A 22,964-nucleotide genomic window follows, 5' to 3' on the forward strand; every position below is an offset into this window, starting at 1 on the left:
CTAGACTATAGACTTGACTGTAGGCTATGAACCAGACTATATTAAAGACGATACGGTATATAGCCCTGGCTACAGATTGCAATATAGTACTCACAGTGCTAATATAGTAAAACTACTACACTTAAAAAATTTATAAAAATTTTCCCGGTTCTACTTTGCGGTTTCCTTCTCTCTTATAAACATTTAAGTTTATTGAGTAAAAGTAGGACGTTTGTTTTTTTTTTTTTTTTTTTGAAAAGTAAACAAAATATTTACAATCTTTACACAAATACTAAACATTAAATTTCATTACATACATGTATGTAAACTATTGTGATTTTCAGTAAATATGGCGTTGTTGTAATAATTTCCAGGGTGTTGCTGTGGTATTTCTTTTTACATTTTTTCAATAAAAAACAACAAAAAACTAAGCTTGTAAATAAATTGGTTACATTTAAGGCAAAAAAAAAGGTGTAAAAAAATCAATAGATGTAAATAGTACAGATTTGTAATGAAAAAACTTTGTTGAAGTTTTAGAAAATAAATAACTTAGATTTCCCGGTAAAAGTGTGAACAAAAAATAGTGAAAGTTTTTGAAAAATTCTAGTAAAATATTCTTTAAGTAATATGTAACTTTAATTTGTTTAAAGAATTTACATAAAAAATTAACAGGTTGTGACTAGGTTTTTCGGGTTTGTAGAAATAAAGAAGAAACTATGTTTTTATTTACATATGTACATATTAATTTTCAATTAAGTATGTTTTTGGGCTAGATATAAGAATATATTTTTTTTTTTTTTTGCTGTGAGTATGATTGGTAATATCAGGAAGCTATCCTCTATCCATTGGAATAATTTTCATTTTTTTTTTTTTGCAATTTTTTAAGGCAAAAACTACTTTTATCTAATTTATATTTAACACAACATTGTTTCATTAATAGTTGATTTTTTTAGTTACATCAACTTTATTGTTTTTTCTTCTCAACAAAACACGTACCAAAGACATTAAACACTAAACTCACTCGTACTTGTTATACTTTGTACAAATGTAAAATACATAAATATATTAAAAATAATCTTTTGTGTACGAATGTAATGTAAACAATAGATGTATGCATTTTATCTACAAATTCATCTACATACTTATTTACACTCGTACTTGTATTAAAACAAACAAAAAAACAACAAACTTTTACAACTTTTATTAAGGTAAAATATCGATTACAAATATGGCACACTCATACTTGGTAGCTGACTGGTAATGTAAAAATAATACCTAATACACTTGAATGTATACTCTGATGCATTTTTACACACTGTATAATAGTTATTACATTCATATCTGACGGTTATTACGTTATAAAGTCATATTTATATTAAAATATAAAAATTACTCTGTCATATATAAAAATTTACCACAAAAATTTATACGTTTTTTTACCACTTTTTTTGTTTTACTATGAAATCTATACCAGAAGGGAAATAAAAATTTGAAAATAGCAAAAAAAAATACAATTTAGATGTGTGTGTGTGTTTTTTGAAAAACCCTTGTTTTTTGAAACAGAAACTACAAAAAAAAAACGTTGTGTAGTGTATAAAAACAGTTAAGTATTATTACTGCGGTATGTTATGATAATAGCAATAATATGATATCGACAAGCCAGTAGTTTAAAGTTTAAATTCTTTGGTGAACAACTTTTTCTTTGTCCATAGACTAGTCAATAGGCAGGCAATAGACTAGTCCATAAACGAGTCAATAAATTATTTAATATACTACTCTACAGACTAATTCATAAGCTCGTGCAAAGACTAATTAGTCCAAAAATTAGTCATTATACTAGTCCATCCATTGTCGTTGTTTAAAAAAATGTCAAAAATTTGACTAGTTCATAGGCTAGTCAGTGGACTAACTCATAGAGATAATGGACTAGTCCATGAAAGTCAGTAGGCTAAACCGTAGACTAGTTAACAAACTATAGTCTACGAACAAGTTAATAGTTAATAATCTAATCAATAAGCTAGTTCATAGACTTAGTAATAGGCGAGTCCATAGACTGGTCAAAAGACTAATCAATAGACTAGTAAATAGTCTAATCTAAAGAATAGTAAATAGGCTAGTTAATAGATTACTTAATGCTTTAGACTTATCGAATGGCCAGTCCACAAACTAGTTCATAGACTAGGTAATGATCTAGTTTATACACAAATCAATAAACTAGTCATTAGACTAGTTAACGGAATCGTCCATTGCCTTGTTAATAGGCGCACTTATATTCTAGTTCATAGTCTGATCGAAACATTAGACTATGCCATGGACTAGTCACTAGGCTAGTTCAAAGCACAGTCCATAGATTAGTTAATGATGAAGATACACTAGTAGATACACTAGTCAATAGACACGCCCACAATATAATCATTAGATTAGTTAATAGACTCGCCCACATTAGAGTTCATAGAGTAGACTAGTCAATAGATTTGCCAATGTTCTAGTACATAGACTAGTTAGTAGTCAATAGACTAGGCAGCAAACTAGTCAATATTCTAGTCAGTAAACTAGTCAGTAGAAAAGTCAATAGACTAGTTAATAGACTCGTCCATAGTCCTGTCATTAGACTCGCCCATATTGTACTTCATAGTCTAGTCAATACACTAAAGAATAGACCAATCTATTGACTACTAACTAGTCAGTAGAATAGTGAATAGACTCATCCATAGTCTTGTCAGTAGACTCGACTATATTCTAGTTCATACTCTAGTCAAGAGACTAGAGAATATGCTAGTCTTTTGACTACTAACTAGTCTATGGACTAGTCTATTCAATAGTCTAGTTAATAGACTAGTCAGTAGACTAGTTAATGGACCAGACCATGGACTAGTCAATAGAATATTTCATAGCACAGTCCATAGACTAGTTAGTAGTCAATAGACTAGTCCATAGATTAATCAATAGACTAGTCAGCAGACTATTCAATAGACTAGACAATGGACTAGTTAGTAGACTAGATAATGGACTAGTTAGTAGACTCGTCCATAGTTTTGTCGGTAGACTCGCCCATATTCTAGTTCATTGCATATTTACTCTATTCTCTATGCACTGGAGAATAAACCATTCCATGGACTAGTTAGTAAGCTAGTTCATAACATAGTCCATAGACTAGTTAATGATATAGATTATACACTAGTTAATAGACTAGTCCATAGACTATTCAATAGACACTCCCACAATCTAATCAATAGATTAGTCAATAGACTAGTTAATAGACTCGCCCACATTAGAGTTCTTAGATTAGTCTAGTCAATAGATTTGCCAATATTGTAGGACATAGAATAGTTAGTAATCAATAGACTAGGCAATAGTCTTGTCAGTAAACTAGTCAATAGAATAGTCAGTAGACTATTTAATAGACTCGTCCATAGTCTTGTCAGTAGACTCGCCCATATTCTAGTTCATAGTCCAGTCAATATACTAAAAAATAAACTAATCTATTGATTACTAACTAGTCAATAGACTAGTGAATAGACTCATCCATAGTCTTATCAGTAGAAACGCCTATATTCCAGTTCATAGTCTAGTCAACACACTAGAGAATAGGTCTATGGACTAGTTAATTACATAGTCTAGTCAACACACTAGAGAATAGGCTAGTCTATTGACTACTTACTAGTCTATGGACTAGTATATTACATAGTCTAGTCAATAGACTAGTCAGTAAACTAGTTAATATACCAGACCATGGACTAGTCAATAGCCTATTTCATAGTAAAGTCCATAAATTAATTAATGATATAGATCATACACTAGTTAATAGACTGATCCATAGACTATTCAATAGTCACTCCCACAATCTTATCAATAGGTTAGTTAATAGACTCGTCCACATTAGAGTTCATAGACTAGTCTAGTTAATAGACTTGCTAACATTCTAGTACATAGACTAGTTAGTAGTCAATAGGCTAGTCAGTAAACTTGTCTATAGTCTTGTGAGTAGACTCGCCCATATTCTAGTTCATTGTATAGTCAATACACTAGAGAATAAACTAGTCCATGGACTATTTAGTAGTTCAAAGCATAATCCACTATTTAATAAACTGGTCCATATATTAATCAATAGACACGCCCACAATCTAGTCAATAGACTAGTTAATAGAGTAGGCCACATTAGAGTTCATAGACAAGTCTAGTCGATAGTATAGACCATAGACTAGTTATTAGACTAGTCAATAGACAAACAAAGTCCACTAGTTAATAAATTTGCCTACATTCCAGTTTTTAGATTAGCCCATAGTCTAGTCATTACACTGAGCAATAAACTCACCCACATTCTTGTTTGTAGACTAGTCCCTAGTCTAGTCAAGAGATTAATTAATCGACTAGTCCTTATACTTATTTTTATGTAAAAACTCCTTTTAAGAACTGACTGGCAAACATAACGTTGCACCTTTTTCAAAACCAAAAAAATGTGTAGGGGGAAGTACGAAAAAAAGACCACCACACCATATACAATATATGTATGTATGTATGTATGAAATCCATATGTACGCAAAAAAAAAAAAACATACATCATATTTATTCATTCATTCATATAAAACGAAGCACTTATTGTTGTTGCAAAAACGAAAAAAACAAAAGGCAACCTCATAAACAATAGTTTGTATAAGTAAATGAATGTAGTTAAAAAGTAAAATTATTACCTTGAATATAAAGTACAACTACTATATGAGAGTTACATGAGAGTGGCAGGAAAAACAACAAAGCATACATAAAGAAATAAAAATGTATTGTTTTATAAAAAAAAGAAAAAAATTGCACAAAAAATACAAATGTTAAAAAAGTCAAATGTAAGACAAGAAAGACAAAGTGTTAAAGTTTTATTTCATGTTTGTTTGTTTGTTTTTTTTTTGCGATGTTTATTTTGTTGTGGAAATCAATGTTTTGTCATTTTATTGTCACTTTTTGTTACATTTTATGTATTTTTTCATTTTTGCACATACAAAAATTTAAAAAACTAATAAATATAACATAATAAGATGTTTTGACAAATAAACCAGCTCAAAAAAGGGCGTTAAAATTTGCGTTATTAACAAGGTAATAAATTTATAGTTTTTGTTTAGCAGAGATGTAAAGGAATGAAGACGTTTGAAATAGTAAATTTTTTTATTTACACTTTGAATATATTGTTTACAAAGTATCAAAAACTATTTATAAATGTAAAAATATACATTATTTACATCTAGAATATATTGTTTACAAAATTCCAACAATTCCAAATTTCCAGTTTTTATTAATTATATTATTTTTTTATACAAAATTACAATAAACTGATTATTCTGCAATTGTTTACACTTTGTTTATGTAAATAATCTTTGGTTTGTTACCAAAATATAAAACTTTTTAACAATATTTTCATTGATACTTGCATAAAATACATTATTTATATGTTTAATACATTGTTTACAAAATGTAAACAATTATAAATTTAGAGTTTTGATTAGTTGTATACATTTCTATTTAAAAATCTTTTCATTTAAATTTTTTTACAATTGTTTACATATTGTTTACCTAATGTAAACAATTTGATGAGTTTTGATTTTTGTCATAAAAAAATATTGAAAATATCTATACGTTGATTTATGGCATAAAATACATTATTTACATGTTTGATACATTGTTTACAATGTGTAAACAATTAAAAATGTACAGGTTTTAGCAGTTTACACATATTTTATTTAAAAACTGTTTATTTAAATTATTTTAAAATTGTCTACATATTGTTTACCTAATGTAAACAATTTGTCGTGTTTAGATTTTTGTCATAAAAAAACATTTAAAATATTTACATGTTGATTTATAGCATAAAATACTTTATTTACATGTTTAATACATTGTTTACAAAATGTCAACTTCTAAAAATTTACAGTTTTAATTAGTTTAATAAATTTTTGATTTAAAAATCTGCTTATTTGTATAGTTTTACAATTATTTACATGTTGTTTACCTAATGTAAACAATTCGTAAACTTTAGATTTTTGCCATAAATAACTATATAAATGTTTTTTGTTGATTTATACCATAAAATACATTATTTACATGGTTTTACATTGTTTACAAAATGTCAACAATTTGTAAAAATCTGCTTATTTTAATTGTTTTACAATTATTTACATGTTGTTTACCTAAAGTAAACAAATCATGAACTTTAGATTTCTGCCATAAAAAACTGTTTAGTTATGGCTTTCGATGATTTATACCATAAAATACATTATTTACATGGTTTTACATTGTTTACAAAATGTCAACAATTACAACTATACAGTATTTAGTTGTTTTACACATTTTTTTATTTAGAAATCTTTCTATTTACATTATTTTTCAATTGTTTACCTAGTGTAAACAATTCGCAAACTTTCGAGTTTTGCCATAAAAACAAGATTTTTTCATTGATTTATAACATAAAATACATTATAAACATGTTTACGATTTGTTTACAAAATGTCAACAATTAATTAATACATTGTTTACAAAATGTAAACAATTACAAATTTACAGTTTTAAGCAGTTTTATACATTTTTTATTCTAAAAAACAATTCAAGTAAACAATTCGTGAACTTTAAAGTTTTATATATATTTTTACATTGTTTACAAAATCTCAAAATTTCCCATTAAAAAAACTATGTATGTTTAATTTTATTATTAAATTAATGTTTACATATTATTTATCTAATGTAAACAATTACTTAACTTTGTATTTCTACGAATACCAACATTTGAAAAGCATTATTTGTTTGCTATTTTATACTTATTTACTTGTCAAAATACATAATTTACAAAATGTCAATAATGAAAATAAATACGATTCTCTACAGTTTCTCCTTTATTTTTAGTGTAAGAAAAAATGTAAAATATTATTCATTATAAAATTCTATATGTAAATACATTTTTACATAGTGAATACATTCTTTACATCAGTTTACCTGTGATAATTCTTAACTAAATGAGAATTATATTAAATGTATTCCATTCTACATGCAAATAAGTATTCATTCGTTTTCCTTAAAATTTTTTTTCTGGCGATATTAATAATTTTGTTTGTTTTAACAACATTTTAAATAAACACATTTTTTTTATTTTATTTGCATATTTATTTTTAGCAATTCCTTATTGTTTTCTTTAAAATTGACCAAAAAAACTCATAGATTTTCTACAGAATTTTTATATTATTTTTTTTAGCAAATGTCATCATCATCATTTCATGATAATTCAATAAGCAAAATCAAATATTTATTTAAATATTTTAAACAAAACTCATTAAAAAGGTCAATTTAACAACTACAGTTTATTAAACTCTTTAAAGCCTCAACAAGTAAAAAATAAAAATAATATAAAATTGATAGCATTTAATTATTTAAAATAATAATAATAATTAAACAACAACATTTTAAACAATAAACTATTAACATTGAAATTAATGATGTTTATAGTGTTGAGCCATTCTGATGACTACAACATAAATATCTAGATAAACCCAACAGACTGATATAATTTTGAAACTGCACAAATAAACCCACCTTTATTTTGTTAATAATTTTAATAATAATTATTATTAATATAATTTTGCCATTTTTCCATTAAGCAAAATAAACTAAATTATATTTTAAATAACGTTTTACTTTTTTATTAACATTAAATGTTTAATATAGAGGTGTATGTGTATTTGTTTTAAATACATATTTAACTTAAAATCATTTGCTTGATTTAAAGTAAATATTTATAGTTAAATATTTAAAATAAATTCTTACGAAAAATCGTCAGAAAAAAATTAATAAAATAAATTTTAAGAATTTATAGATTTTTACTTAGAAATATACACATAGTTTTACCCACAATTTAAGTTAGGTAAACATTTAAAAATTCTTAAGAAACATTATTAAAACTTTTGCTTAAATGAATCCCCTTGATTTTTATTAAATTGTATTTTATTATTCTTAATTTACATAGAGTAAACTTTAAGTAAAATTTGTTTCTTACATTATTTACATAAAGTAAATGCTTTTTGTTTAATGTTACTTTTGTTTACATTTTTTATTCATAATTTTTGTATTATATTGTTTACCTTAATTTTACTTTATGTAAACTTTATTAGAGTACAATTTTTGTTTGGAAATGTCCTAAAATTTTTATTAATATTTACAAATAACAAAAACAAAATGTAAACAATTGGTAAATAGTAAAACCAATTGTTTACATTTTGTTTACTTAATGTAAATAATTCTTAAAATTACTATTTTTACCATTACAAACCTTGGAAACAACTCATTCTACATTTATCGTTATAAATTATATAATTTACATAGTAAATACACTGTTTACATGATGTCAACAATTAACAAACTGAACTAGAACTGAACTAGAACTAGAACTGAACTAGAACTGAACTAGAACTGAACTAGAACTGAACTAGAACTGAACTAGAACTGAACTAGAACTGAACTAGAACTGAACTAGAACTGAACTAGAACTGAACTAGAACTGAACTAGAACTGAACTAGAACTGAACTAGAACTGAACTAGAACTGAACTAGAACTGAACTAGAACTGAACTAGAACTGAACTAGAACTGAACTAGAACTAGAACTGAACTAGAACTGAACTAGAACTGAACTAGAACTGAACTAGAACTGAACTAGAACTGAACTAGAACTGAACTAGAACTGAACTAGAACTGAACTAGAACTGAACTAGAACTGAACTAGAACTGAACTAGAACTGAACTAGAACTGAACTAGAACTGAACTAGAACTGAACTAGAACTAGAACTAGAACTGAACTAGAACTGAACTAGAACTGAACTAGAACTGAACTAGAACTAGAACTGAACTAGAACTGAACTAGAACTGAACTAGAACTGAACTAGAACTGAACTAGAACTGAACTAGAACTGAACTAGAACTGAACTAGAACTGAACTAGAACTGAACTAGAACTGAACTAGAACTGAACTAGAACTGAACTAGAACTGAACTAGAACTGAACTAGAACTGAACTAGAACTGAACTAGAACTGAACTAGAACTGAACTAGAACTGAACTAGAACTGAACTAGAACTGAACTAGAACTGAACTAGAACTGAACTAGAACTGAACTAGAACTGAACTAGAACTGAACTAGAACTGAACTAGAAACTGAACTAGAACTGAACTAGAACTGAACTAGAACTGAACTAGAACTGAACTAGAACTGAACTAGAACTGAACTAGAACTGAACTAGAACTGAACTAGAACTGAACTAGAACTGAACTAGAACTGAACTAGAACTGAACTAGAACTGAACTAGAACTGAACTAGAACTGAACTAGAACTGAACTAGAACTGAACTAGAACTGAACTAGAAGACTAGAACTGAACTAGAACTGAACTAGAACTGACGCTTATTTACACAAGATACTTTTAAAAGAATCGTGGTACTGTGTTAAATACTTTTGCAGTCACAGTTTATCTTTTACCAGTTTTACTTTTAAAACAATCTTCGCTTGGCAATTGTTTACTTAATGTCAACAATTCGTGAAGTTTTACTAAAATTCGCTAAAATGTATTCCCTATGTACATTTTTACATTCCCTACAGCAGTTTACTTGTGACAATTCTTAACTAAATGGAAATTATATTAAATGTAAATAAGTATTCATTCAATTCCACTAAATCGTGGTACTTTTGCAGTTATCGTGAAAAATTTACCATTTGCCTGTTACCAAGTCTCATTTACAAATTCCTCTTTAATAAAATTTCTAAAAATAATAACTCATCACATAAATTTCTTTAATCACATAAATTTCTTTAATAAATAATAACTCATCACATAATTTCTTTAATAAATTTCTCACACACTTAAATTTAAATTTCTTTTTTTTCATGCAAGCATTTATTAATTTGTTAATTTGTCAATTCATTAATTTCTTCTTGTGTTTTTATTTTTCTTGTATTTATTTAACACATTTCTAGTTTGTCTGATTAAATAATCTTGTTAATAGAGAGTGAAAGATAAATATAAACATTTACAAAAACGTGCTTAATAAATTATTTAAATCTTTAAAAGACAGAAAGAAACAAACAACAAAAAAACAATAAAGAAATTAAATTGATTTATGAATTTTTTTACACATAAAAAAATTACAAATTTAACGGTTTTGTTTTAGCTACTGTTTGTTTTTGTTTTTTATTTCTATTAATTTTCAAACACCAAATGCAGCAGCCTGCTTTTAGGCCATATTTATATGTCCGTCTGTCTGGCCTTAAGCAAAAATCTGTCATTAATTTAAACGTGCTTTGCATGTGCAGCTTATTTTTTTGTTCAACTAATTAATATTAAAAACAACAACAAAACTCCCTTTTAAATTTTGTTTTTTGAAATTAAAAACTGTGTTGAAAAGGGAACTAAATTTTCTACAACATAATAATTAATAATTATAATGAGTATAATTAAAATGTTAAGATGAAAAAAAAACAACAGCAAGTTATCAAATAATTTTGTTTATTTTTCTGAAACAAAACAATTTGTTAACAACTTTTTTTCTACGTTTAATCATGATTTACATGGTGTAATCCCAGCATGTAAAAATGTTTTAAAGTTTTTCATTTTTGTTAGATGAATCATCAGATTCAAATTGTTGTTTTATTAAATGGGTGTTACTTATTTTTAAATGGTTTTATATTGTTGTTTTTAAACGTGTAAAATTTTAACTTTAAATTAAAGCTTAAGATTTTGTAGAGTTTATTAACCCTCAGCTGGTTATAATGCAAAAAAAGAGTTAATTATATCTTTTAAAAACTAATACGATTTAGATTAATTTTATAAGAACTGACCTTGAATTTAGGTTTTTCAACAACTATGAATTTTTTAAGTCAGATGTTGAGTAATGAAGTTTTTTATATTTTGCGTTTGAGGGTCAAGTTGAGGGTTAATGCCCGCACTTTTATTGTTTTGTGCCAGTTTTCATGCAATTTCAAAAGTTTTGTCTGTTACTTAAGATATCGTAACATATTGGGGACAACTTTAGTTCTTTTATATATGGTTCCTATGGAGTAATGTAGTCCCTTTGTTTATGAGTCTCTAAACAATAGACTAGAATTAATATAGATTAGACTAGACTATAGCCTAGTCTATAGACTAGACTATCTAATAGACTATAGACTAGACTATAGACTAGACTATAGACTAGACTATAGACTATACTATAGACTAGACTATAGACTAGACTATAGACTAGACTATAGACTAGACTATAGACTAGACTATAGATTAGACTATAGACTAGACTATAGACTAGACTATAGACTAGACTATAGACTAGACTATAGACTAGACTATAGACAAGGATATAGACTAGACTATAGACAAGGATATAGACTAGACTATAGACTAGACTATAGATTAGACTATAGACTAGACTAGACTATAGACTAGACTATAGACTAGACTATAGACTAGACTATAGACTAGACTATAGACAAGACTATAGACTAGACTATAGACTAGACTATAGACTAGACTATAGACTAGACTATAGACTAGACTATAGACTAGACTATAGACTAGACTATAGACTAGACTATAGACTAGACTATAGACTAGACTATAGACTAGACTATAGACTAGACTATAGACTAGACTATAGACTAGACTATAGACTAGACTATAGACTAGACTATAGACTAGACTATAGACTAGACTATAGACTAGACTATAGACTAGACTATAGAATAGACTATAGACTAGACTATAGACTAGACTATAGACTAGACTATAGACTAGACTATAGACAAGACTATAGACTAGACTATAGACTAGACTATAGACTAGACTATAGACTAGACTATAGACTAGCTAGATATAGACTAGACTATAGACTAGACTATAGACTAGACTATAGACTAGACTATAGACTAGACTATAGAGCTAACTATAGACTAGACTATAACTAGACTATAAACTAGACTATAGACTAGACTATAGACTAGACTATAGACTAGACTATAGACTAGACTATAGACTAGACTATAGACTAGACTATAGACTAACTTTAGACTAGACTATAGACTAGACTATAGACTAGACTATAGACTAGATTATAGACTAGACTATAGACTAGACTATAGACTGACTATAGACTAGACTATAGACTGACTATAGACTAGACTATAGACTAGACTATAGACTAGACTATAGACTAGACTATAGACTAGACTATAGACTAGACTATAGACTAGACTATAGACTAGACTATAGACTAGACTATAGACTAGACTATAGACTAGACTATAGACTAGAGCTATAGACTAGACTATAGACTAGACTATAGACTAGACTATAGACTAGACTATAGACTAGACTACTAGACTATAGACTAGACTATAGACTAGACTATAGACTAGACTATAGGCTATAGGATAGACTATTGACCAGACTATAGAAAAAACTATATACTAGAATGGACTATACTAATGACTAGACTGTAGAATATACTATACAATTGACTAGACTATAGATGAGACTATAGACGAGATTATAGACGAGACTATGAACTAGACTATAGACGAGACTATAGGCTAGACTATATATTATACAATAGACTAGACTATAGCCTAGACTATAAACTAAAAATTTGTTTCCACAATTCTTATTTTCATAATATAATTTGCAAATATGGAATTTTACAAAAAAAAAAAAAAAAAATAGTGTAGAGTTTAAAGATTTCAGTTTAAATATTTTTCCAAAAAAAGGCAGAAAAAAATGCCACTTGTTTTAAATAAATTTCAACTAAATTGAATAATGATGTGTTCATTTGCGAAATAAAAAATACAAAACAAATCTAAATTACGTTCCAGTTCATAATAATTTCCTAAACATGGTTACGAGCTGATGATTAAATGATGGCAAAAAAGTGGAAACAATAGAAATAACTAAAATCATAAATAATAATTTAAATGATTGAAAAATATCAAAAACAAAAAAATTCTTTTGTTATAAACAAAAACATAAAACTAACAAATAAATTGCAAAATACTACGTAATTTTTAAAATTAACACTAGATTTAACAAAATTTCAGAAAACAGTAGACGCAGTAGAAAAAATTAGAATCATACAAAATTCAGTTATGATCATTATTAATATCTTTTAATGTTGACCCTTAAGGTCCATCTAGTGTTAATAATTTTTAACTACCTGTTTTATGCTTAATCTTTTTGATTCATTGTTTTTTTGTTAAGAAAAAATATTTAAAATTTTTATAACATTTTCTATAAATTTAGTTGCATTAAATACTATTAAATTTTAAATTTGTTCATTTAAAAGTCTAAGCTGCTGTTTTATAATTGACCTGATCAAGTTGTTCGCTTCTTTATTTTAGCAAAAATAAAAAGACGCAAAAATTTAAATCAAGTTTGTTGTATTTTAACCATAAAAAATTTAAACTAAACACGTAATTATTTAAACCTTAAAATGTTTTAACGAAACAACAGTTTTTAATTCTCAAACAAAAATAATTAAATGTTTATTTTTTCTTATCTCAGAGTTGGTTGTAAAAAAGTCCAAAAGCGGTGCTTTTTTGAAGGCGGTTGAACTAGTTAAAAAAGAAACAAAATGCAAGAGTTCGACCGAAACCGTAAGTAATTTCGTATGAAAAAATCAAAATGTTCGGCTTTAAAACAAACCGAATCATGTTGAAAAATTTGCGGGCAAAATACATTTACCTAAAGGGAAAATGTTGACCAAAAGTACCATAAGTTTTTAAAGAAAAGGTCTATAGTCTAGTCTATAGTCTAGTCTATTAGTCTAGCTAGTCTATAGTCTAGTCTAGTAGTCTAAGTTAGTCTATAGTCTAGTCTATAGTCTAGTCTATAGTCTAGTCTATAGTCTAGTCTATAGTCTAGTCTATAGTCTAGTCTATAGTCTAGTCTATAGTCTAGTCTATAGTCTAGTCTATAGTCTAGTCTATAGTCTAGTCTATAGTCTAGTCTATAGTCTAGTCTATAGTCTAGTCTACAGTCTAGTCTATAGTCTAGTCTATAGTCTAGTCTATAGTCTAGTCTATAGTCTAGTCTATAGTCTAGTCTATAGTCTAGTCTATAGTCTAGTCTACAGTCTAGTCTATAGTCTAGTCTATAGTCTAGTCTATAGTCTAGTCTATAGTCTAGTCTATAGTCTAGTCTATAGTCTAGTCTATAGTCTAGTCTATAGTCTAGTCTATAGTCTAGTCTATAGTCTAGTCTATAGTCTAGTCTATAGTCTAGTCTATAGTCTAGTCTATAGTCTAGTCTATAGTCTAGTCTATAGTCTAGTCTATAGTCTAGTCTATAGTCTAGTCTATAGTCTAGTCTATAGTCTAGTCTATAGTCTAGTCTATAGTCTAGTCTATAGTCTAGTCTATAGTCTAGTCTATAGTCTAGTCTATAGTCTAGTCTATAGTCTAGTCTATAGTCTAGTCTATAGTCTAGTCTATAGTCTAGTCTATAGTCTAGTCTATAGTCTAGTCTATAGTCTAGTCTATAGTCTAGTCTATAGTCTAGTCTATAGTCTAGTCTATAGTCTAGTCTATAGTCTAGTCTATAGTCTAGTCTATAGTCTAGTCTATAGTCTAGTCTATAGTCTAGTCTATAGTCTAGTCTATAGTCTAGTCTATAGTCTAGTCTATAGTCTAGTCTATAGTCTAGTCTATAGTCTAGTCTATAGTCTAGTCTATAGTCTAGTCTATAGTCTAGTCTATAGTCTAGTCTATAGTCTAGTCTATAGTCTAGTCTATAGTCTAGTCTATAGTCTAGTCTATAGTCTAGTCTATAGTCTAGTCTATAGTCTAGTCTATAGTCTAGTCCATAGTCTAGTCTATAGTCTAGACTATAGTCTAGTCTAGTCTATAGTCTGGTCTATAGTCTAGTCTATAGTCTAGTCTATAGTCTGGTCTATAGTCTAGTCTATAGTCTAGTCTATAGTCTGGTCTATAGTCTAGTCTATAGTCTAGTCTATAGTCTAGTCTATAGTCTAGTCTATAGTCTAGTCTATAGTCTAGTCTATAGTCTAGTCTATAGTCTAGTCTATAGTCTAGTCCATAGTCTAGTCTATAGTCTAGTCTATAGTCTAGTCTGTAGTCTGGTCTATAGTCTGGTCTATAGTCTAGTCTATAGTCTAGTCTATAGTCTAGTCTATAGTCTAGTCTATAGTCTAGTCTATAGTCTAATCTATAGTCTAGGCAATAGTTTAGTCTATAGTCTAGTCTGTAATCTCGTGTATTGTCTAGTATATAATCTAGTATATAGTCTACTCTATAGTGTAGTCCAGTATATAGTATAGAATAGTTAGAATTACTCGAGAAAAATCCATTTGGACCACTAACAAGCCGGTTTTTTGATGTTGTTAATTTAGTGATGGAGCGACTTACGAAAACGGAAAATATTTCGATTTGAATCGAAATGCAAAAAAGAGTGAGAATTCGGTTGTATCAATGTCTCACAGTTCCTGACAATTCTACAAATTCCCTTAATGTATTCCTAACTTTGTTAACTAAACGCAAGTTCATGAATTATGAATCTCACTAGCTACCATCCAAACCACTTGCTTTGATTATCACAGGCAATTTTAACACATTGTTAGCAATAACAGGTGTTATCATAATATTTAAACAATTTGCTAACAAAAATACCTTAAACAAATCAAAACATTTAAATATGTAAATAGTACAAGTCACTCTATAATTTGTTTTTGCTCTAAATCAGGTTTTAATAAAAAATTTCAAGACAAAAAATTTAAACTGAATAGATCAGAGTGACTCACTTAAATTAAACTCAAAGTAAAAACTCTTTCATTCATTCATTTATTTTGTTTATTTTCAGTCGAGACTTGACACATATTTTTTTTTTTCAATTTAAATTGAAGAAAAAAAGATAAAATAACGTTTAATTTTTTTTACACATTTTTCTCCTTAAAAACGTTAATGTTGTTTATTTTAGTTTATTTTATTTTGCGTCAATCGTTAGTGGATTTTCCACTTAAATATGTATTTTTGCTGTTTTACGTTTAAAGAAAAAAGTCATTATTTATTAATGGTCAAACCGCAAAATGACAACAATTTTTACTTTTTTTTTATAAATAAAAACGTAAGAAGAACTTGTATTTTTTTTTTTTTTTTTTTTTTTTGATATCTATGTGAATGTATATTTTTATTTTTTTTAAAGAAAACCTGTCAAAAAACAATATAAATATTTCGTGGAAATTTAAATGATAAACATTTTTTTTTTTTTTTTGGTCAATATATATTTTTCTCTTTTTTTTTTTTTTGCAATAATGTGTCCATAATAATTATGTTTATTATGTTCCCAAAATAGTAATGGATGACTGTTCATTACTATATAGAATGATGCTTTTTTGTTTAAGAAAAATAATTTAAATTTCCAGTTAAGATCTTAATGGTTTCGTAATTATAAATTAAACAGGGTAGACAAGTGTTCAGAAAAAATTGAACAAGTAAAATTAAAAATTTTTTATTCAATGTTAAAGGAGTTTAAAGGAATGTTTTATGCGTGTAGTAGTTAGTGATTTAAAGACTTTTCTACTTTATAGCTGTGATCGACAGGAGCCAATAGAATAGTCCCTTGACTAGCCAGTCAACTAGTCACTTAACAAAACTAGTCAATAGACAAGTTAGTTGACTAGTCAATGGAATAGTGAGTCGACTAAACAATGGGCTAGCCAATAGGCTAGTCAGTCGACTAGTAAGTATGCTATACAGTCGACTATTCAATAGAATAGTCACTAGAGTTGTCAGCCGACTAGTCAATAGACTAGCTACAAGAATAGTCCCTAGACTAAGCAGCTTGTCGACTAGTCAATAGACCAGCTACAAGAATATTCCCTGGAGCCAGTCAGCTAGTAAATGGACTAGTCAATCAACTAGTAAATAGACTAATAAGTCGACTTGTCAATAGACTAGCTATAAGAATTATCCCTAGACTAGCCAGTCGACTGCTCAATAGACTGTTCAGTCGACTTGTAAGTAGACTGTTCAGTCGACTAGTAAGTAGACTGATCAGTCGACTAATCAGTAGACTAGTCTGTCGACTAATCAGTAATCTAGTCTGTCGACTAGTCAGTAGACTGGCCAGTAGACTATTCAGTAGACTACTCAGTAAACTAGTCAGTATACTAGTCAGTCGACTAGTCAGTACAGTAGACTAGTCAGTAGATTAGTCAGTAGACTAATCAGTAGACTAGTCAGTAGATTGGTCAGTAGACTAGTCAGTGGACTAATCGGTAGACAATTCAGTAGACTTGTCAGTAGTCTACTCAGTAGTCAGTAGACTAGTCAGTAGAGTAATCAGTAGACTAGTCAGTATCCTAGTCCGTAGACTAGTCAGTAGACTAGTCAGTAGATTAGTCAGTAGACTAATCAGTAGACTAGTCAGTAGACAAATCAGTAGACTAGCCAGTAGACTAGACAGTAGACTATCCAGTAGACTATCCAGTAGACTAGTCAGTAGACTAGTCAGTAGACTAATCAGTAGACTAATCAGTAGACTACTCAGTCGACTAGCCAGTAGACTAGTCAGTCAATAGACTAGTCAGTCGACTATTCAATAGATTATTCAGTCGACTAGTCAGTAGCCTAGTCATTAGACAAATTAGTAGACTAGTCAGTAGATTAGTCAGTAGACAAATGAGTAGATTAGTCACTAGAGTAGTCAGTAGCCTTGTTAGTAGAGTAGCCTAGTCAGCCTAGCCTAGTTAGTAGAGTAGCCTAGTCAGTAGACTAGTCAGCTGACTAGTCATTCAACTAGTCAGTAGACCAATCATTCGACTTGTCAGTAGATTATTCAGTCGACTAGTCGGTAAAACTAGTCAATCCAGTAGTCAGTCAACTAGTCAGTAGACCAATCATTCGACTTGTCAATAGACTATTCAGTCGACTAGCAGGAAAACTAGTAACCAGTAGTCAATAGAGTAGTCAGCAGATTAGTCAGTTGTCAATTCAATTGACTTACTACAAGAATAGTCCCAAGACTAATCAGCCGACCAGTCAATATATTAGTCAACCGACTAGCCAATTGACTGAATATGGAATAGTCTATAGAAAGGTCCCTAGACGAGAACCTTTGTAAAAGTTGTATATAAAATTTAAACAATAAAAACATTTAATGAAACTTTAACCTCAACTTTAAAATTAACACCTTTATTCAGCTAAACAGTCGTCTACAAAGACACTCATTTCTTAAATTTTTGTAATTTAGACTAATTAATTCCAAAAAAGAATTAAGTCTTTTATTTATTATTGAAACAACCCGATAAACAAAAAAATACAATACCCCTCAATATTGTATGATTTATTTTTATTTGTATTGTTTTATTTTTCTTACAAAGAAAAAAAGACAAAGAAAAAAACCTTTAAAAATTGACTTAAGAGACCTGTTATAATGACCCTTGAGAAATTCTTAAAAAAAATCAAACACTCAAAACCCAAAGAATGAATACCCAACAATAAAATAAGTGGAAAAAAAGATAAAGAAAAATTATAATAAAAAAAGAATTATTAAGAATTAAAAATTAATATGAAAACCATAAATAAAAAATTTAAATACAAAAATACAAATTTAATAAACTTTAAATTTGTGTAAAAAAAAGAATTTAAGTAAGTGCTAAAGTTTTAAAACAGGGTACAATGCTCAAGACGTTAAAGATGTTAAATGTGACATTTAAATTTGTATTTAAAGATAAAAAATATAAAATTCCAAAAAATTAAAAATGACACTAAATGGCATTTTAATTAATTTATTTAAAAATTATGTTAAATTTATATATAAAGTTACTTAAAAAAAGGCCTACTATAATTTTTAAAATACTTGTAATACTACAACTGCTGTTAGTTTAGGTTAAAAAAAAACTTTTAAAATATTTATAACTTCTTTATTTGGTTTAATTTTGTTGATGAAAAAAATGCAAATCATTAAAATAGATATTTGAATTGTTTTAATAAATAAAAATGTTTATGTTTTTTTTTTTTTTTTGGTCTACGTTAAACGTTTTGAATATTTAATGAAGCTTCATTCAAACAATTTTTTTTCGTTATTTCAAACTTCATTTCTTTTCATTAGGTTGAATATATGAATGAGTACATGTATTTAACTTGGTTTGTGTGTTTAATAATAACACCAACAAAAAAAAGAAATAGTTTAATGTAGACACGAGTTTTGGATTAAGGTTTTTAAACGATTTTTGCATTTTAACTTGGATTGTTGAAAATTTGTAAGAAAAAATTAAAATAATTGAAAACTAACATTTAAAAGTTTTAACTGAATAACAGTTGAGATAGGTTGCTGTTGTGTTGATCACTTCAAATCAGTGATAGGCTGCAAGAGAACACTTTAAATGAGAGTAAAATTAATCGAGTATATTGATGCCAGTTCCATTGCACTTGAATGGGCTTTCAACTACTAATACTAGTCTATAGTCTAGTCTATTGTCTATCCTGTAGTCTAGTCTATAGATGGGCTATAGATATACAGTAATAGTCTAGTCTATAGTCTAGTCTATAGTCTAGTCTATAGTCTAGTCTATAGTCTAGTCTATAGTCTAGTCTATAGTCTAGTCTATAGTCTAGTCTATAGTCTAGTCTATAGTCTAGTCTATAGTCTAGTCTATAGTCTAGTCTATAGTCTAGTCTATAGTCTAGTCTATAGTCTAGTCTATAGTCTAGTCTATAGTCTAGTCTATAGTCTAGTCTATAGTCTAGTCTATAGTCTAGTCTATAGTCTAGTCTATAGTCTAGTCTATAGTCTAGTCTATAGTCTAGTCTATAGTCTAGTCTATAGTCTAGTTATAGTCTAGTCTATAGTCTAGTCTATAGTCTAGTCTATAGTCTAGTCTATAGTCTAGTCTATAGTCTAGTCTATAGTCTAGTCTATAGTCTAGTCTATAGTCTAGTCTATAGTCTAGTCTATAGTCTAGTCTATAGTCTAGTCTATAGTCTAGTCTATAGTCTAGTCTATAGTCTAGTCTATAGTCTAGTCTATAGTCTAGTCTATAGTCTAGTCTATAGTCTAGTCTATAGTCTAGTCTATAGTCTAGTCTATAGTCTAGTCTATAGTCTAGTCTATAGTCTAGTCTATAGTCTAGTCTATAGTCTAGTCTATAGTCTAGTCTATAGTCTAGTCTATAGTCTAGTCTATAGTCTAGTCTATAGTCTAGTCTATAGTCTAGTCTATAGTCTAGTCTATAGTCTAGTCTATAGTCTAGTCTATAGTCTAGTCTATAGTCTAGTCTATAGTCTAGTCTATAGTCTAGTCTATAGTCTAGTCTATAGTCTAGTCTATAGTCTAGTCTATAGTCTAGTCTATAGTCTAGTCTATAGTCTAGTCTATAGTCTAGTCTATAGTCTAGTCTATAGTCTAGTCTATAGTCTAGTCTGTAGTCTAGTCTATAGTCTAGTCTATAGTCTAGTCTATAGTCTAGTCTATAGTCTAGTCTATAGTCTAGTCTGTAGTCTAGTCTATAGTCTAGTCTATAGTCTAGTCTATAGTCTAGTCTATAGTCTAGTCTATAGTCTAGTCTATAGTCTAGTCTATAGTCTAGTCTATAGTCTAGTCTATAGTCTAGTCTATAGTCTAGTCTATAGTCTAGTCTATAGTCTAGTCTATAGTCTAGTCTATAGTCTAGTCTATAGTCTAGTCTATAGTCTAGTCTATAGTCTAGTCTATAGTCTAGTCTATAGTCTAGTCTATAGTCTAGTCTATAGTCTAGTCTATAGTCTAGTCTATAGTCTAGTCTATAGTCTAGTCTATAGTCCTAGTCTATAGTCTAGTCTATAGTCTAGTCTATAGTCTAGTCTATAGTCTAGTCTATAGTCTAGTCTATAGTCTAGTCTATAGTCTAGTCTATAGTCTAGTCTATAGTCTAGTCTATAGTCTAGTCTATAGTCTAGTCTAATAGTCTAGTCTATAGTCTAGTCTACAGTCTAATCTATAGTCTAGTCTATAGTCTAGACATAGTCTATTCTTTAGTCTAATCTATTGTCTAGTCTACAGTCTAGTCTCTAGTCTAGTCGATAGTATATAGTCTAGACTGTGGTCTAGTCTATAATATAGTCTATAGTTTTAATCTATAGTTCTAGTCTAATAGTCTAGTCTATAGTACTAGTCTATAGTCTAGTCTATAGTCTAGTCTATAGTCTAGTCTATAGTCTAGTCTATAGTCTAGTCTATAGTCTAGTCTATAGTCTAGTCCTATAGTCTAGTCTATAGTCCTAGTCTATAGTCTAGTCTATAGTCTAGTCTATAGTCTAGTCTATAGTCTAGTCTATAGTCTAGTCTAGAGTCTAGCCTACTCTATAGACCTAGACTAGTCTAGTCTATAGTCTAGTCTATAGTCTAGTCTATAGTCTAGTCTATAGTCTAGTCTATAGTCTAGTCTATAGTCTAGTCTATAGTCTAGTCTATAGTCTAGTCTATAGTCTAGTCTATAGTCTAGTCTATAGTCTAGTCTATAGTCTAGTCTATAGTCTAGTCTATAGTCTAGTCTATAGTCTAGTCTATAGTCTAGTCTATAGTCTAGTCTATAGTCTAGTCTATAGTCTAGTCTATAGTCTAGTCTATAGTCTAGTCTATAGTCTAGTCTATAGTCTAGTCTATAGTCTAGTCTATAGTCTAGTCTATAGTCTAGTCTATAGTCTAGTCTATAGTCTAGTCTATAGTCTAGTCTATAGTCTAGTCTATAGTCTAGTCTATAGTCTAGTCTATAGTCTAGTCTATAGTCTAGTCTATAGTCTAGTCTATAGTCTAGTCTATAGTCTAGTCTATAGTCTAGTCTATAGTCTAGTCTATAGTCTAGTCTATAGTCTAGTCTATAGTCTAGTCTATAGTCTAGTCTATAGTCTAGTCTATAGTCTAGTCTTTAGTCTAGTCTATAGTTTAGTTTTTAGTCTAGTCTATGGTCTAGTCTATAGTCTAGACTATAGTCTAGACTATAGTCTAGTCTACAGTCTAGTCTGCAGTCTAGTCTACAGTCTAGTCTACAGTCTAGTCTATAGTCTTTTCTATAGTCTAATCTCTAGTCTAGTCTTTAGTCTTTTATATAGTCTACTATGTTGTTTATTCTATAGTATAGCCTTTAATATAATCCATAGTCTAGAATTTAATCTATTCTATAGTCAGGTCTATAGTCTAGTATGTATTAATTGATTTTTCTTAGTTTATTTACAATAAGGAATTAAATACAAATTAAACTTTTTAAAAATGTTGCATTGTTACTTTTATCCTCCTTTCCATTTGTGCAAAAAAGATTACTGGTCTACTTTCAAATCTTACATAAAATTGTAGCCACTATAACCCATTTCTGATATTTTTTAGTTTCTCGTAAATTTATCTTTTCTTCCAAAAATAAAATTCTCCATTATTTATGCAATTTATTGGTAATTGTATATTAAATTGCATAAGATAATAAATCAAACAATTAAATAATTAAATGTTTTTTTCGTATCGAATTGAAAAACAGAAATCTCTTAAAAATTAATTACATTTATTTTTATTTATCTTTACAGATGAACAGATGAACAGAAAATACAAATACGAAAAGAAAGATAATTTTATTATATTTTCAACTGATTTTCACTTGTTGCACGCTTCTTTAATTACACTCAATTGCGAATTACCAGAGTACAGTACATATCAACGATTAAAATCAATTCATACAACAAACAACTGCAGCAACAAAAACACAACAACAACTGCAAAATATACATAGCATTTAAAATAACAAACATGTAAGTAAAATTACAAAAAAAAAAACATCAATTAAAATATTTTAAATGTTATTGTTTTACAATAAGAGTAAAAAGGTTGGTTCACATTGTTCAAATATTTGGCAAACATAATACAAAAACGTGCTGACAAATTATTATGTTGTCAAATATTTGTTCAATGTGATTGTACCTTAAATTCAAACAATATAGCATATA

General features: G+C 28.4%; 1 long non-coding RNA gene across 1 annotated transcript in view; it reads left to right on the forward strand.

The window, feature by feature from the left end:
• Positions 1–22,738, forward strand: part of LOC119606021 — a 148,475-nt gene extending 125,737 nt beyond the window's left edge. Inside the window, exon 3 of the long non-coding RNA XR_005231621.1 lies at positions 22,548–22,738. This is a non-coding gene — a long non-coding RNA (uncharacterized LOC119606021). The remainder of the gene's footprint in view (positions 1–22,547) is intronic.
• Positions 22,739–22,964: the final 226 nt, after the last annotated feature.

The sequence above is a fragment of the Lucilia sericata genome, unplaced genomic scaffold (assembly GCF_015586225.1).
Source record: "Lucilia sericata isolate MDLA Ls3-8-SP2 unplaced genomic scaffold, ASM1558622v1 Contig000546F_arrow, whole genome shotgun sequence".
Classification (NCBI taxonomy): domain Eukaryota; kingdom Metazoa; phylum Arthropoda; class Insecta; order Diptera; family Calliphoridae; genus Lucilia; species Lucilia sericata.